Source organism: Geotrypetes seraphini, chromosome 4 (genome assembly GCF_902459505.1).
Source record: "Geotrypetes seraphini chromosome 4, aGeoSer1.1, whole genome shotgun sequence".
Lineage (NCBI taxonomy): Eukaryota > Metazoa > Chordata > Amphibia > Gymnophiona > Dermophiidae > Geotrypetes > Geotrypetes seraphini.
The window spans coordinates 276,887,787-276,900,071 of record NC_047087.1 but is presented as its reverse complement, the minus strand read 5'-3'; the positions used below and the strand labels follow the sequence as shown (position 1 = coordinate 276,900,071).

At 40.6% G+C, this 12,285-nt stretch overlaps 1 protein-coding gene across 1 annotated transcript in view; it reads right to left on the bottom strand.

The window, feature by feature from the left end:
* Nucleotides 1–12,285, bottom strand: part of C4H10orf90 (chromosome 4 C10orf90 homolog) — a 374,134-nt gene that overhangs the window by 332,610 nt on the left and 29,239 nt on the right. The window lies entirely within an intron of this gene.

Below are 12,285 nucleotides of genomic sequence, written 5' to 3'. Positions count from 1 at the left end.
ACTGCTGCTAGCCTGATGTGATAATAACAATTGGCAACATTAATTGTAATCTAAATTATAAGAATGACTAGATTTCTCTGTTTTTGCTGACAGCCCAGCATATTTTGATTCTGATAATCCTATCTTTCTAATCCACTAGAAAAGAAATTCTAACATGCTTGGTTTACCTCCTCAAAACCTAGTGTTAACATTTTATTGCATTTTTTATTATAATGTGAAAATGTCACCATGATGTCCTTTACCATACTTATGAAGGTTAGCATATAATGTTAACTAATGTTTACTCTTTTGGGATCTTGCCGTGTACTTGTGACCTGGATTGGCCACTGTTGGAAACAGGATACTGGGCTTGAAGAACCTTCGGTCTGTCCCAGTATGGCAGCTCTTATGTTCTAATGTAAGCCAAGTATAGGACAATCAAGCCATTGTGACATCACTGATGAGTTTGTCTCTTAGGCATTGGTGGAATGAGGCATTATGACATCACAATCATAGCTCTGGAATGTTGCTATTATTTGGGTTTCTGCTAGGTACTTGGGACCTGGGTTGTCCACTGTTAGAAACAGGATACTGGACTTGATGGACCTTTGGTCTGTCCCAGTATGGCAAGTCTTAAGTTCTCATGATTTGTAATGTGTGTTCATTGCAAAACATAACCACTATCTCCGGGCTTTCCAAACCTTTCTAGTCAATGTTAGAATGAGGCATTATGACATCACAATCATAGCTCTGGAATGTTGCTACTATTTGGGTTTCTGCTAGGTACTTTGGAGCTGGGTTGTCCACTGTTAGAAACAGGATACTGGACTTGATGGACCTTTGGTCTGTCCCAGTATGGCAAGTCTTATGTTCTCATGATTTGTAATGTGTGTTCATTGCAAAACATAACCACTATCTCCGGGCTTTCCAAACCTTTCTAGTCAATGTTTACAAGATATTTGCATATGTTGTGATTCAGTAGATTCATATTTTTCTATAGTATATATTCTGAAAAGCCAATTGGCTGTGTAGTCACCAGAACAGGTTTGGGAATTCCTGCCATATTGGGCCCAATATTTAAAATTATTTAAGTGGCCAGGTGAGGCTCCTGCCTGTTTAAATTGCCTGTGTGAGGCTAACCGAGCAAATTCAGTAGCACTCAGAAGCAAAGAAAAATGAAGGCAGATAAAGATCACATGGACTATCTAGTTCGCCTATCCATGCCATCTGCTATCCTCTCCTCTCCCTTAGAGATCCGACTTACCAATTCAATCTTTCTTGAATTCAGACACACATTTCAACTCCACTATCTTCACTGGGGGCCATTCTACACATTCACCAGCCTTTCCGTGAAAAAGTATTTTCTCAGGTTACTTCTTAGTCTATCCTCGTTCACCTTCATCCTATGCCCCTTCATTCTAGGGTTTCCTTGCAGTTGAAAGAAACTTGCCTCTGGTGCATTTATGCCACGGAGATATTTAAATGTCTCTAACATATCTCCCCTCTACTGCCTTTCCTCCAAAACATACATATTGAGATAGAAACTTAGAAACATGATGGCAGATAAAAGCCAAATGACCCATCCAGTATGCCCATCCACAGCACCCACTATCTCCTCCATCACCTTAAGAGATCCCACATGCCTGTCCCACACTTTATTGAAATCAGACCCAGTCTTTGTCTCTACCACCTCTATTAAGAGATTATTCCACGCATGTACCACCCTTTCTGTAAAAAAGTATTTCCTTAGAGGTTTCAAAAGATCTTGCAAAGAAAAAAATTGACTGAAGTCAGTCTACAGAAGGTGAGTTAGGAAGCAGAAAAAAAAAAAATCAATTTTTCATTAAGTAGTACTTTGTACTTTTCTAGAATATTCTTATTGTCTTTGGCCTTGCTTTCCTGTCAGCATTCTCTGTGAGGTAATCTTCCCTTATTATGGCATTCTTAACTTGTTTAATATAGTAAACTTTAACATTGAGGACCGTGAAATATCAATGTTTGACAGCCACACTGTAAACCACAGTAAGAGACACTATTGTACAAATCACGGCAACAGCATGCAAAAAAAAAAGAGGTACAGTTCTATATTTTGAACTCTGCAAATCAAATGACTGATACACTACTGAATTTTCTACAACTGAATTGCAATGACATGTAAAACCATTGACAGAGGCAACCTCAGAGTTTCCCTGTTTAGAAAGTTAGCCAACATTTCTCTTAAACACCAGGTACACTGTTTAAAGATTTCCAGGATTTTCAACATCAGCCATCAGCCACATATTGGTATTGTAAATTCTGGATATACAGTAGAGATAGCTGGCACAATTATCCAGGTATCAGCGAGAGTGTGGCGCAGTGGTTAAAGCTACAGCCTCGGCACCCTGAGAGTGTGGGTTCAAAACCTACACTGCTCCCTGTGACTCTGGGCACGTCACTTAGGGCTAGATTCACTAAGCCCATGGATCTGATCCATGGCCGGGCAGCTGATTCACGAAGCGCCCTCGTGCAAATGAAGGCGATCGGAATCACGCCCCCAACCGACTGCACAGATCGCTGAACGGTGATACCAATACTTGCGCAGACCGTCTTCTTTCCCTGTAGATGGTCTGTGCATGCTCTGTATTGTCCATAGTTTTGCCTAACCATTGCTGGCAGCGCTCGATCTCCCCTTCCCCCTTCACTTTCATTTCTATTTACAGGTACAGCAAAGGTTGCTATGACCGTTTAAGTGTGCTCCCCTATAGAAATGCTTAGTTTATTTTAAAAAGTGCATTAAACTTTGTATGTATAAGAAATAATGAAAAATACCAAAGGAACTAGAACTTTAGCTTCCAGGGCTCACTTTGCCATAGTGCAGTCCTGCTTTTAACCTGTGGGTTAAAAGCACGGGTTCGTAGGGGGGACTTCTGAGCAGGCAGCGGGGTGTTCGGCCGCCGGAGGAAATCCTGCACTGGGCTAACACAGCAGGGTGGCAGAGAATTGGGGAAGCAGAGAGCAGGCGCTTTTGATTGGTTTTTCTTCAGGGCGGCAGAGAACAGGACAGTCGGCAAGGATGTGAGCGACTGGTCCTTAGCAATCACTCACGTTTGGATCAGCCAGCCCAATCAGTTTGTTTAGTGAATCGCTGCAGGAATGCATTTCCCCTCATTTGCATGGGCGGATCTTGGAAATTATTTGGTCAGGCTACAAGCTGGAATTCGCCCAGCCACTGTCCTATTGGTTTATGACCTCTCCTGCCAGGAGGCTGGAAAAAGAGCGCAGAGTCCAGGTTACTGTACAGCACTTGTTGGATATTTGAGCAAGAGCCGGTGCCAAGCGACTTTTTGGGCTCTTTTTACTTTATCGTACCAAAAAAAGGGTCAGAAGATTGGAGACCTATTCTGGATCTGAAACAAGTGAATGCGGCCTAGTTGCGGACAGGATCGGCCAGAAGGTTAGTGAATCGGGTCAGGGGTCGCAAACTGGTCGGGACACAATCGGTCAGTCTTCACCCCCTATTGCCCTGGATACATTAGATGGAGTGTGAGCCCACTGGGACAGACAGGGAAAAATGTTTGAGTACCTGAATAAATTCACATAAACCATTCTGAGCTCCCTTGGGAGAACAGCATAGAGAAATAGATCAAGAGTGTTTGCTGTAGTTATAGTCCAAGATTCAACCAGAGAAAGAGACTTTTCATTGCACATAGGAACCTAAATAAATGAAATACTACGCACCACTACTTAGGCTGCTCACTTTTATCATTCATTCACAGACTGTACAATTTAATTGTCCCTGCAACAAATTGACATACAGTAAAACCTTGGATTGCAAGTAACTTGGTTTGCAAGTGTTTTGCAAGACCAGTAAAACATTTTATTAAAATTTAACTTGATATACAAGCAATGTCTTGCAATACAAGTACATACATCACAACTGAGCCGATGGTTCTCCTCTTTCTGACGCTACAGGAGTGTAGTGACTGTTCTAAATGAGCGAGGTCTTGCAATGCAAGTACATATAATATTTTGTATTAAAGTTTTTGGGTTGTGGAACAAATTGTCTGAGTTTCCATTATTTCCTATGGGGAAATTTGCTTTGATTAACAAGTGCTTTGGATTAGAGAATGACACGGTGACAAAATTCATCACCGTTCCCATCCCCGCGGATAACCGTGGGAAACAATCCCATGTCATTTTCTAGTGTCTATTTCAACCTCAGTCCTTCTACACCAGAATTCTTCAAAGCAAAGCTTGAGGGTCAGTGGTTGTGGCCATTCATACTCTGATTCTTATGTGAGCCAAGGATAATGAAGCCATTGTGACATCACTGATTTGATTGGCTCTTAGGCACTGGTGGAATGAGGCATTATGACATCACAATATCTGCTCTGGATACCAGAGACTGTCATTCTGTAGTGTCTATCTCAACCTCAGTCCTTCTATACCAGCATTCTTCAAAGCAAAGCTTGCGGGTCAGTGATTGTGGCCATTCATATTCTGATTCTTCCCTCTCTCCTTAAAGAATGACATGAAGATGGTTTCCCACGGTTATCCGCAGGGATGGGAACGGTGATGAATTTTGTCACCGTGTCATTCTCTACTTTGGATTACAAGCATGTTTTCGGAACGAATTATGCTTGCAAACCAAAGTTTTACTGTACTTCCATTTTGCCATGTATCACAGTATTGTCTGTATGTTTGCATCGAGTTTCAACATTAACATTCACTTATTACACCTTGTCCTCTGCCACATATGTTGTTCCTATACAGTTTTTCTTTTACTTCACTCGTTCACACTCTAAGTATTCACTCATCACCATTCCTTTTCACATGTTTCAGTCATTTGACACAAATTCAAAACCTTTCACTCTTATCTGTCTCACATTTGTACTTCTTGTCCAATTTCTGATATCGAATTTTTAAATTCAAAATTCCTATGTCCTATTTTAATGTTCCTTTTTATGTTGTAATAACCCCTGTGGAAGGCTTAGTTGCTGAAACATGGACCGCATTGGATCCAGTGATAAAGACACTTGTGGATTTCCAACCAGAGCAAAGATTATAACATAAGAATAGCCTTACTGAGTCAGACCAATGGTCCACCAAGCCCAAAAGCCCATCCCCATGATAGTCAATCCAGGTCACTAGAACCTGACCAAAACCCAAGGAGTAGCAACATTCCATGCTACCGATCCAGAGCAAGCAGTGGCTTCCCCCATGTCTTTCTCAATAACAGACTGTGGACTTTTCCTCCAGGAAGTTGTCCAAACCTTTCTTAAAACCAGCTACACTATCCGCTCTTACTACAACCTCTGGAAACACGTTCCAGAGCTTAACTATTCTCTGAGTGAAAAAATATTTCCTCCTATTGGCTTTAAAAGTATTTCCCTGTAACTTCATCGAGTGTCCCCTAATCTTAGTAATTTTTGACAGAGTAAAAAATCAATCCACTTGTTCTACTCCACTTTTCATCTGGATCAACTGTTTCACTTTTGTTTCTTAAGGTGTTCTACCTAAATAAATGTTCCATTTACTTGCAGATACTCCTTCTAACAGTTATCGTAAAAGCATTATGCAATTACAAGTGAAGGACAGCTCCATATAGAGGAGGATTATTCAGTTTTGTGTGCAGTACACAATCTCTGTACTTTAAAAAATCTATATATACTGTATAGGATAGGATGCTTTCAGACCGTGCATACATGGTCTGATGATCCAGAAACAGTTAACTGCTCTGTGGCTTTTTAAATACTGACCTTATCATACTTAGTTCATGAGGGACTTCTATTTGCTGAAGTCAACAAACAACTTTTTTCCTGAAAGTTTTACCGAGTTAAAAATTTAGGTGAATGGAGCTTAGAATGAAGAGACTATAGAAATTAGACAAACAAAGGTCCTTTGGATTTCATTAAGCCTCCAAGACAAAATAGCTCCTTAGAATCCTCTAAGTGGAGGATTAACTCCTGAGAAGACTTCAAAGGATTAGTAACTGGAAACCTCAGAGGAGCATAACTGCTGGGGGGGGGGGAGGGAAAAAATCCTCTTTGACGGGCAGCTACTCAGATAAGTGCTGAAAATACACACAGTTCTTCAAAAACAGCAGATTTAAAAACTGCATCACCAGGGATGAACAACGTGCTCTCTCCGTGGGTCAAGATCCGAATGTCACACTTTGTTTATTAGGACTCCTCAGCCTAGGAGAGAGTCACCTTGATGTCCATCATCATACTTGAAATACAAAGGTTAGCATATAATTGTAACCAGCCAAACTGCAAGGCACAAGTGCTAATCCCCATTACATACAGCTCTGCATCCAGGAAATAATATTCTCAGTTAAATAATTAAAATCCTTTAAAAAAATATTTTAAATGGCTTAAGGCAAGTGAAATTAAAAAAAATAAATAAATAAAAAACTAACAAAATAAGGCAAAATGCTTGGATGACAGAGTAGAGGAACTACCTAATAATTAGAGCAGGGTAGCTAAGAACCAGGGAAGCAAGGATTAAAATTCCATTTCTGCCCCTTGTGCTCTTGGGTAAATTGTTTAATCCTCCATTGCCACCAGCATGAACTTTCAAAAGGATTTATGTTCCTAACTTTGATGTTGTATTGATAAATTGGCCTCTAAAATTTTACTAGGGCTGAGCGAATGATTTTGTACTCAGACTAGTCAATATTCAGTCAGCTGTAGTCAGCGTATTTTTAAACACCAACAGCTGCAGGGCCACAATCAGGAACTGACATTTAATATCCAGGGCATATCTGGGCATGCTTGGCTGCCGGCACTTCTCCAGGTTCTGGACGATATTCAGTGAGACCAGATAAGAAACTTATCCAACCCCCAGTGAATAGTAACTGGGACCCATTGAAAAGGGCCTGTCACATCAACTACCTTAAAGCAACTCATGCGACTAGATCCTTAGACCCCTCCCCCCACCACAATCCAGCATTAGAGCCCCCACACAGAACTCTCATTTCCCCAACCCTCCCCCCCCCCTTCCAGGTCCAACATCAAAATACCCTCACCAACCAACTAGATTCCTTCTCCTCAGACCCACCACATCCAAAACTTACCTGGAGGTTTCTCTTGGTAGTTCTGTTGGGTATCCCAGAAAACAGATGGGCAAGGAGTCCACTGCACTTCTCCCTCCGTATTCGCTGTGATAGGGGATTAACAGACTCACGAATTCAGAAAAAAAACGCAAATAACTTTTTCATGTTATTCGCTGTTTTCTATTAAAAACCATCGTGAATAAGGTGAAACTGCAAATAACATGGTGGAAGACCTGGCCTGTTCCTGAAGAGGCAAAACACAGTGAAGAACGTGCTGGGAATCAGTGATTTTCTCTGTAAATGCTTGGAATCAGCGATTTCTCTATGCAAGCTAACGAAATTTGAGGGGAAGAGCCAGCAAGCTAAAAAACGTAAATAATCGAAACTGCGATTGCTGAAACTGCGAATACGGAGGGAGAAGTATAGTTCCAATAGGATTGATGTTGAATAAGCAGACATGGTGAACAGTTATTGAAAAGCAGTCTCCTTCTTCTGCTTATCATGTTTCTTATTTTAAAATGGCCACAATGAACCCTTAATAGTAGTCTTGCAGTATTACTTCTAGGAGGCAGTCTTCCCTAAAAGATAAGGGCACCCTCTAAAGGTAATACCATGAAACTACTGCTAAGGGAGCTATTTTGAACATGGATCCAAGATGGGGTGAGAGTGGGAGGAGCATGCCTACAACATCCAACTGGACTACTAGGGATCAACTCTGGATATGTCCTGGAGGTAGCAGAGCAGTTTGGGGGTTGAAAAAAAGGGAGGGATCTGTATGATTTTGGACCAGAGGGGCTGGGGGATGAAGGGTTCTTGATGGGGGATGTCCTTAGGTTGGATTAGGGGTTGAGGGAGGGAGGGTCTTGTTTGTTTGTTTTTTTATTTTCTTATAGTTTACCTGTTAAATTTTTGTTTTATATTTTAGCCTTGCTTTGACCTGTCGGCGTTCAGGACCACACCTCCTCTTATACCTGTCTCTTGCAGTGCATGCCACAAAGGCACGCGCTTAAGGTACCAGTATTGCTCCTTAGTACGCTCCTTTGTGCACAAACTGAGTGTGCTAAAAAAAATATATATATCTCTGTCCTACATTGCTAGTTTAGAAACATAGAAACATAGAAAAAAGCAGCAGAAAAGGGCTATAGCCCTCCAAGTATCCCCTCCCCTGAATTTACTCCCTTAAAGATCCCACGTGAGTATCCCATTTTCTTTTAAAATCCCATTTTCTCTTAAAATCTTCTCTATAATGGGTTTTCAGCAAACCATAAGAACATAAGAATTGCCGCTACTGGGTCAGACCACTGGTCCATTGTGCCCAGCAGTCCACTCCGGGGGCAGTTCTTAGGTCAAAGACCATTGCCCTAACTGCGTACGTTCCAGTTCAGCAGGAACTTGTCTAACTTTGTCTTGAATCCCTGGAGGGTGTTTTCCCCTATAACAGCCTCCAGAAGAGCGTTCCAGTTTTCCACCACTCTCTGGGTGAAGAATAACTTCTTTACGTTTGTACGGAATCTATCCCCTTTTAACTTTAGAGAGTGCCCTCTTGTTCTCTCTACCTTGAAGAGGGTGAACAACCTGTCTCAATTTTATGGATACATCTGAAAAACACATTCCAGTACATTGGGGATGCCGACCAGCCAACTCTCACAGGTACATCCCTGCATCTTCCAACCAACATAACATTATCCAAATATCCACTCTGGTATCATCAGAAAGCCATTACCAAGCAAAACACCTTAACATAGGCCTCATAAATGCAAGATCTATAAAAAGTAAGTGCCATATTATCAAAGATTCAATTATTCAAAATTCACTAGATATTCTCTGTATCATAGAAACTTGGTTGTTAGATGGTGATGAGGCTTACATTGGCTAGACTTGTCCTCCTGGTTTTACTTTCCAATTCAACCACCAAATTGGAAAAAAGGGGGGAAGTATTGCAGTAATCTATAAACATCAGATTGCTAAAGAATTTGGAAAATCACCCCCTGCGCTCTGATTGAGTACTTGCAATTCAAAACTAATGCTAAACCTGAACTTGATAGTCTCCTACTATATGTGCCACCACCAATCAATAGAGAACTGTCTACTCATTTACAATCACTAATCTTTCAGTGCTTGGAGATTTCAATATTCATTTTGACGAACTGGATAAAGCCATCACATCAGATTTGCTTAATTTCCTATCTATTCTAGATTTAGTTCATAGAATATCTAAACCAACACACATCGCCGGGCATACATTAGATATGGTCCTTATCTCAAAACATCTTCTCTCTGATTTCTCTCTTCCAAAAATCTATCCAGTTCCCTGGACCGACCATAGCCTAATTTCCTTACAATACAATTATAAACAAACTGCACATATATACCAGGACAAAACATACTCCTATCGTGATTACAGCAACTTAGATGATGCTGCAATCAACTCAATAATAGACTTAAAATTTGAAGATCTCACAAACTTATCAATCTCATCAGTCAATGAAAAATTATCGAAAATTTATAAATGGCTACACGACAACAAACTAGCTCTTAATACATCCAAATCAGAGGTTATGCTATTCCCATGAAGGGAAGTGCAAAAATTAGGATCGCACATAATCAATAAAATAATAAAGGAAGTTTCAAAGGTTAAAATACTAGGGGTTATTCTGGACCTGAAATTGAATTATCACAAGCAAATAAGTTCATTGATTAGAAGCTGTTTTTACAGGCTACGGATGATTAGACCGTTATCCCCATTCCTCTACGAATCATCTTTGAATATTCTAATACACTCATAGTCATATCAGAAATAGACTACTGTAATGCCTTGTACAAGGGAATAACATTAAAAGAAATACGCAGATTACTAATAATACAAAACAGTGCAATAAAAATAATTACCCCCCCAAAAATTTGATCATGTCACTCCCCTCTTAAAAGAAGCACATTGGTTACCTGTAAACTATAGAATCACATACAAAATAGCAACACTGACATATAAAATGTTAATGAATAAAGCTCCTGAATTCATAGAAAGACTTCTAATCCCTTATGTTTCTACAAGATCTTTAAGATCTAAGGAGAAATCTTTCCTACACGATCTTCTCTGTTACAGTACCCCAAACTTGGAACTCGCTTCCAATTTATATTAGGGAAGAAAAATCACTTAGGGCTCCTTTTACAAAAGCGCGCTTAGCGTATGCTAAAATGCCGTGTGCGACCGCCTCCTTTTAAGCAGGCGGTAATTTTTCAGCTAGTGCACACTATAGCTTGTGCTAATCTTGTGCGTGCGCTAAAAACGCTAGCGCACCCTAGTAAAAGGAGCCCTTAGTAAGTTCAAAGGTCTCTTAAAAAGCTGGCTCTTTAAGGATACTTTCAACTAAGCTGTTTGAATTCTATAAAATTCAAACATTCTATAGTGGACTAAAATCCTCTAAATGAAAATTGAGTGGGTAACAATTCCCTATCCTACTGTCTTAACCTGTATGTTCATTTTATTTTTTTATGAATTGTAGTAAAACCTGTCTTTCTCTTGTGTCCTGTAGTGTCATTGTTTTAAAATTTATGTGGTGTTTTTTGGTTTTGTTTTTTTAATTTATCCCCGTTTTTATTATTATTTGTAAATTGCATTGGAATATGATATTGCGATCAAATCAAATTTATAAATAAACTTGAAACTTGACCTTAGGCCCCTCCCAGTGCATCCCAGGATGCACCAAGAGGAGGAAGGGCCACCATTTTGAAGAGGTGGCCCTTCAAGGCAGGAGGGAATGGGCCTGATTTTTCAACAAAAAGTATGGGGAGCGGTGTCGGGGGTGGAGGGTCCAACCTGACCTGCACCAACCCAGCCAACTAGCCACCAGGATTTTGTTTTGGGGTGGTGGGAGTGATTGGGGAGATCAGAAGGGGGGGAGCTTTGTGTCAGGGGGTTCTGGTTTTGGGCCCCCCTTCCAGTAGGGTTGTGTGTTTTTTTAATGCTGTTGTGCTTGTGTTGTGTGTGCAAAACACATGCACAACAGTTACCGGCAGCTCCGGAGCTGCCGGTAATTAGCGACTGAAAATGAGTGGGGTTGTCATTTGTGCACCGCAAGAGAGCTCATTTAAATACTAATGAGCTCCTACCAATGTATTTGCATAGGGTTCTTGGTGGTAGTTTGGGAAGAGGGCTCACAAGGCAGTGAGGGGCTGGAAATGCACTTCCGCCCCCGGCAACTCCTACGCTCGTTATGCCACTGTGGAGGCCTCCTCTTTAATTCCTGCCCAGGACCTTAAAATGTCTAATACAGGCCCTGATCATAATGAAACTAAAGATTAGAGAAGGAAAGGCTGCTGTTTGAATGCATATGGGAAAATGTACATAGTTTATTCTTTTAAAATATTTAACCATTGTTTTTAATTTATTTATTACAATTTATGATGCAGTGTTTTAGTCATGTGAACTCTTTAATGCTTGGTGAAGAGCTCTATTTATTTATTCAGTTTGTTTTCTATCCTGGTTACAATTTGCCATAGCTACAGTCCAAGTTTTTCCAATACACGTTTTTATCCTAACTTGGCACATACTAGGGATCTAATACCAAAATACATAACCTACATATAAATCACATTACTACACATCAGATGCCTGAAGCTCAGGAAAATTGAAGGTGGTTTGCTTTCTGGGTTCATCAGACAAGTTGCCCAGGCCTCAGTCTTAATAGTAGCCTGGGTTGGTAACCTGAGTAGTTATAGAGGAGAAAGTTATCAAAGGGGGCTGCCATTACGACATATCGTTTTACCACTAATTCATGCTATTTTAGTACAGGTCCCATTTTATGCAATGAGACCTAGTTGCTAATAACTGAGACTAGTAATGAAATAATGGCACTCACTTTCAAAGCAGATGGATATCTTTTAAAATGTCCGTCTTCTGAAAACGTTCAAATCCTGATTTTGGACATTTTCAGTGCCAAAATATCCATCTCACCATCATAATTGAACAGGTAATCTAGATAGTTATTTTTTCTTGTTTGATTATGGCCTACAACTTTAAGGGGTCCTTTTACTAAGGGCTCCTTTTATCAAGGTGCGGTAGGCGGTTAATGTGCAGAATACCGTGCGTTCAACCGCCTGCCGCGCTAGTCGCTAATGCCTCCATTGACGAGGCATTAGTTTGTAGGCTTGCAGCGGGGGTTAGTGCGTGATGAAATGTCCGACACGCTAACCTCCGTAGGGTGTCTTGATAAAAGGAGCCCTAAGGCGCAAACCAATTTAGCGCGCATGAATCAATTTAATAGAATATA